This window comes from Scyliorhinus torazame, chromosome 13, assembly GCF_047496885.1.
Source record: "Scyliorhinus torazame isolate Kashiwa2021f chromosome 13, sScyTor2.1, whole genome shotgun sequence".
Taxonomy (NCBI): Eukaryota; Metazoa; Chordata; class Chondrichthyes; order Carcharhiniformes; family Scyliorhinidae; genus Scyliorhinus; species Scyliorhinus torazame.
In genome coordinates this window covers 74602975-74608831 of record NC_092719.1, presented here as the reverse complement: position 1 = coordinate 74608831, position 5857 = coordinate 74602975, and the positions used below count along the sequence as shown (strand labels likewise).

The window sequence follows — 5857 nt, the reverse complement described above, 5'->3', positions numbered from 1 at the left end:
GGCTGTGAACATAACAGAAGTTTTTGAAAAGGTTGGCTGGCAGGTTAAACAGCAGTTTGACACAGGCAAGATTCTGCCAGCTGGTTCCTGAAGAATCTCTCTCTCTCAAAGCAGTTTGTCCAAAACACTCTCCAGCAAGTATTCCTGGATTGGCGAATTGTATTTAAAAGTAGATTTTGACCTGCGATGGGTTTAGCTTGAGTGGAGATAAAAGATAGTAGTTAGGAATTAGTGTTTCATTTCATTGTTAAGCATTGTTTAACTGCCATTTTCTTTATGATGTTAAAGTTTGTTCTAAGACTGTGTTGATAAAAAAGTTTGTTTTAATACACAATGAGTGAGATTCTCCGCCCCCCCCCCCCCTCCCTCCCCCCGGCCTGGTTCGAGAATCTTAGGTGGGAGGCGAGAATCCCGCCCCACCGCCCTGACGCTGGCTGCCGTATTCTCCCGCGCCATTTTTCGGGTGGGGGCGGGACCGCTGCCATGCCAGTCGGGGGCTGTTGACAGCGCCCCCCCCACCCCGCCGATTGTCCGGGCCCTGATGGGCCGAGCGGCTGTTCATTTCTGGCCAGTCCCGCCGGCATGAATCACTCACCTCACGCACCGTCAGGACTTGGCAGGTGAGTATGCATGGGGGATCCGACCCTAGGGGGGGTGGCCCCACGGTGGCCTGGCCCACGATCAGGGCCCACCGATCTGTGGGTGGGCTTGTTCCGTGGGGGCACTTCTTCCTTCCGCGCCAGGCCCCTGTAGGGCTCCGCCATATTGCCCGGGGGCTGGCACGGAGAAGAGAACACCCTGCAAATGCGTGAAGAATATGCCGGCCATTCCGCGCATGCGCAAATTCGCGGCGTCCCTTCGCCGCCGGCTGGAGCATCGCTAACCCCTCCGGCATCAACCTAGCCCCCGAGACAGATGAGAATTCATCACCTTGGAGGCCCGTTGACGCCGGAGTCATTGGCGCCGGTTTTCTCGCCGGCGTGGGGACTTAGTCCCCAGAAGGGAGAATCCCGGCCCATATCCCTATTTGTACGTGGAATCACTCCTGGAACAAAGTATCCTTTCCTCAGCATTAATTTTTTTTTAAAATTGGGGTTTCTATCCAGTACCTCGGCAACTGTTGGGGTCTAGTCCAGGATTGTAATATAATACTGAGTGATGAGACTCCCCCAACAAGAAAAACTCTCACTAGGCTAAACTCATCTTGTGTTCAGTGGAAAATGTCTATGTCTCGCATGAAGCCAGGTCACAAGTGGGGATGTTCACTGATGGTTGCACAGTGTTCCAAAGCATTTGTGACTGCTGATATACTGAAGCAGTCCATGTCCATATGCAGCAAACCTGGATAACATTCAAGCTTACTGTTGTCAAAGCAGGTCATAGGCTGGGAATTGTGCAGCCAGTAGCTCATCACCTCTTGACTCTCCAAAGCCTGACCACCACCTATAAGGTTCAAGTCAGCAGTGTGATGGAATAATCTCCACTTGCCTGGGTGAGTGCAGCTCCAACAACATTCAAGAAGCTCGACACCATCCAGGTCAAAGAAGCCCGCTTGATCCGCAGTTCAAGAAGAAAACAGCTCACCATAACCTTCTCAAAGGCAATTAGGGATGGGCAATAAATGCTGGCCTGGCCAATAAAAAACAAACATACAAATTCAATAAGTAGGTCCTACTTTGCATAGTCTGAAATGTAGCAGTAAGGAGCATGAATGCTTATCCCTCTCTCCTAAGGTTAAAACATGTGTCCAAGCATACATGTGCAGAGATGTGGCTGAGCTCGATGTGAGGTACAATCGACAGGAGGATTAGGGTCTGACAATATTTTGAAGCCATATGAGGTCTTGTTCAATCGCGTTTTGCTGTTAAAATATGACAGGCTCCGAGCCAATATTATGTTGAAGAGGAAGGGTTATAATTGTGATTTAATCTTCTACGTGGGGCGCGCCTGCCCCACTCGAGAGTGTTAATTTCAGGCAGCCTGCTCCAGGCAAGAAACAGAAGTTGGAAGGACCACCCATTCGCGTCAGATTGTGCTGATTTGCAAACGCAATGCCCACCCTAAAACGTTGAGTGGGACGAGCGAGCAACTTTCCATCTGCAACAGATTCGCACTTGGGATGGTAATAGAGCCTCTCGTGTGTGCCTGTCTTCAAAAATCACATTAAACAGCCGGATTTGGGGGCATGGTCCATTGCTAAGGAGGTGATATTTCTCCGTCCTTATTCCCTCCAGGAATGTAACTGGGAATGGACACCCGCAAAGCAGTGCGTACTGCGGGAGCTCCGAGGAGGCTCGATTCAACCCGACTGCCATAAGATTAGGGCTAGACCTTTGGAGTAACGAGCTAAATAAGGAGGCTGGGTAGGAGGGGCAGGTCCTCCCAGGATGTGTGACATTGCCATCAGCGATGATTCTCTCTCTCAACTCGCTTCTCAAGTGGATCAGTTCAGCTCTGGGATAGCGGCTCCCGGCAGCGTTGGGACAAATCACAGGAGGTAGCAGTCAGTGCCAGACATCCACTGACAGCTGGACACCGAGACAGAGAGGGGCAGGAGTGCCCAGAGCCCGTTAAACTGGGCAGAGAGACAGAGAGGGCAGGAGTGCCCTGAGCCCGTTAATCTGGGCACAGAAACAGAGAGGGCAGGAGTACCAATTGCCCATTAACCTGGACATCAAGACAGAGAGGGCAAGAGTGCCCAAAACCTGTTTATCTGGACACTGAGACAGAGTCAGCAGGAGTGCTCAGAATCTGTTCACCTGGACACTGAGACAGAGAGGGCAGGAGAGCCCAGATCCTATTAACCTGGACATAGAGACGCTGAGGTCAGGAGTGCTCCGATTCTGTTAACCTGCACACTGAGACAGCGGAGGAAGGAGAGCTCAGATCTTGTTAACCTGGGCAGCAACACCAGGGTGAAGGCGCTCCCATTGAACAAGAGGCGCCAAGCTCCCAATTCCATCCGTGTAGCTGCAGGACAGGGAGAGATTCGAGCCTCCCCAACACCCTCCCTGGTAAAGCCAGGACTATGTTCCCAGAATGTTGGCGAGGAAGAGCATCATCCCAGAGGAATATGTCCTGGCCCGGATCGCAGCTGAGAATGTCCGGCAGCCCCGCTACAATGTCCGGCCTCGTCAAGCTCGCTTCATCGCCAAGAACGGTTCGTGCAACGCGGCTCACAAGAACATTCGAGAACAGGGCCGCTTCCTGCGGGATGTCTTCACCACCCTGGTGGACCTCAAGTGGCGCTACACCCTCATCATCTTCACCATGTCCTTCCTGTGCAGCTGGCTGCTCTTCGCCATGATGTGGTGGCTGCTGGCCTTCGCCCACGGGGACCTGGACCAGGACCCGGACCCACGGCGGGGCGGCCCGGCCCCCGCCCCGGCTCCCGAGCCCTGCGTCACCAAGGTGCGCTCCTTCACCTCAGCCTTCCTGTTCGCCATCGAGGTGCAGGTGACCATCGGCTTCGGGGGCCGGATGATCACCGAGGAGTGCGCGGCGGCCATCACCGGCCTCATCGTGCAGACCATCTCAGGGCTGATCATCAACGCCGTCATGCTGGGCTGCATCTTCATGAAGACGGCGCAGGCCCACCGGCGGGCCGAGACCCTCATCTTCAGCCGCCACGCCGTCGTGTGCCTGCGCAACGGGAAGCTGTGCTTCATGTTCCGGGTGGGCGACCTGAGGAAGAGCATGATCATCAGCGCCTCGGTCAGGATGCAGGTGGTGAAGAGGAGCAGCACGGCCGAGGGCGAGGTCATCCCGATGCACCAGATCGACATCGCGGTGGACAACCCCATCGAGTCCAACAGTATATTACTGGTGGCGCCGCTCACCGTCAGCCACGTGCTGGACCGGCGCAGCCCCCTCTACGAGATGTCAGCCAGCGACATGCAGAGCCAGAACCTGGAGGTCATCGTCATCCTGGAGGGGGTGGTGGAGACAACGGGCATCACCACCCAGGCCCGCACCTCCTACATCTCCGAGGAGATCCTCTGGGGCTACCGCTTCGTGCCCGTCATCAGCGAGGAGGACGGCATCTACTCGGTGGACTACTCCAAGTTCGGCAACCGCGTCAAGGTGACCACCCCTCGCTGCTCGGCCCGCGAGCTGGACGAGAAGCCGTCCATCCTGGTCCAGACCCTGCAGAAGAGCGAGCTCTCCCACCAGAACTCCCTGAGGAAGCGCAGCTCCATGCGGCGCAACAACTCCACAAATCGGAGCAACCCGGCTTTCTTAAATAAAGTACAGTTTTTTACCTCCGATACTACAGAGTATTGATGAATTCTCACAGGAATTAGAGGGAGGAATTCAAAATATCAAGAAATTTTTCAGTGTTTGGGAATAGAACCATGGAATTCCTACAGTGCAGAAGCAGGCAGTTTAGCATGGCCAATCCACCTAACCTTTGGGTTAGTTAGTCTACCTGATTTGAGACCCAATTGACCACCCAGTTGTCTGGAGTGTTTGGGAATTCACTGAAGAGTTCTTTAATTTGACACTTGTCCCTGTCTGTGTCCAGATAACAGCAGAACACGGACTGGCAATATATTCTGCCGTCTAAAGTTTGTTCCTTGTTGGATGTTCTGCAGAATTGTGTCTGTTTTCTGGGCAGCAGATTGCCTTGGGTTCCCTTGATCCTCGGGTCTGTTACTGACAAGGGTTTCGACCAATGGGATGCAAGATTTGGCAGAGGTCAACCACTCAACTCCTTGGCAAGGAGCTATCTTATAGTTATTTTGCCATGTTGCATTACAGCTAGCAGACGTTTACCTTTTTTTTGTCACTGGCACTATATCTTATGGAGCTTGTACTCGCCGAAGTGCCTCTCGACATGCTTTTCACCCCTTGCACCTTCACCCTGTCCTACACTACTGTTGACCTGTGACACCTTCCACTAGACCCAACCCACATCCCTGAGCTCAGCCCTCAGCCTTGCCTCTATCCGACCTCTCGATTTGCAGAGCTGTGGAAGTTCATGAAATTGGAATTTCATTTATCTTCCTTTAATTAGTTCTGCTGAAATAAATAGGCTAAACAAACTGCTGATCTCCTTTGTATGCGATTTCTTTGTGAGTGCTCTCAAACCAGTGAGTACAGCGCCTGACTTGGAGGGGGGGGAAGGAGATGTTCTTGGAAGAAAGAAGGGAGGCAGAATGTCATGGAAGAAGGGAGGAAGATAGGCATTACTGTGAGCAGGTAACTGCGTGTGTTGAGATTGTGAAGGATGGTTAATTTTGGGGGTAATAATCAGGGCAGCACAGTAGCATTGTGGATAGCACAATTGCTTCACAGCTCCAGGGTCCCAGGTTCGATTCCGGCTTTCACAGCTCCAGGGTCCCAGGTTCGATTCCGGCTTGGGTCACTGTCTGTGCGGAGTCTGCACATCCTCCCCGTGTGTGCGTGGGTTTCCTCCGGGTGCTCCGGTTTCCTCCCACAGTCCAAAGATGTACAGGTTAGGTGGATTGGCCATGATAAATTGCCCTTAGTGTCCAAAATTGCCCTTAGTGTTGGGTGGGGTTACTGGGTTATGGGGATAGGGGGGAGGTGTTGACCTTGGGTAGGGTGCTCTTTCTAAGAGCCGGTGCAGACTCGATGGGCCGAATGGCCTTCTTCTGCACTGTAAATTCTATGATAATAAGCCCAGGTTGTAATGCATCGTGTGTGCTGCCTGAGCGGAAACAGGAGTGTTGTTTATGTGTTTCTATTACATGCTGAGAAGTATCTCCAAAGTTTATAGTAAGTGGAATGTAAACTATCCTGCACTGTAACTCTTGACATTCAAATATAATCAATACAAAATAGGAGTAGAGGCACTAGTGCATGAAGAGACAGAACAATATCACTATTTATT

The 5857-nt window shown here is 52.5% G+C and overlaps 1 pseudogene; it reads left to right on the top strand.

Moving 5' to 3' along the window:
- Positions 1-2108: 2108 nt before the first annotated feature.
- Positions 2109-5490, top strand: LOC140388117 (ATP-sensitive inward rectifier potassium channel 8 pseudogene; annotated as a pseudogene).
- The last annotated feature ends 367 nt before the right edge of the window (positions 5491-5857 follow it).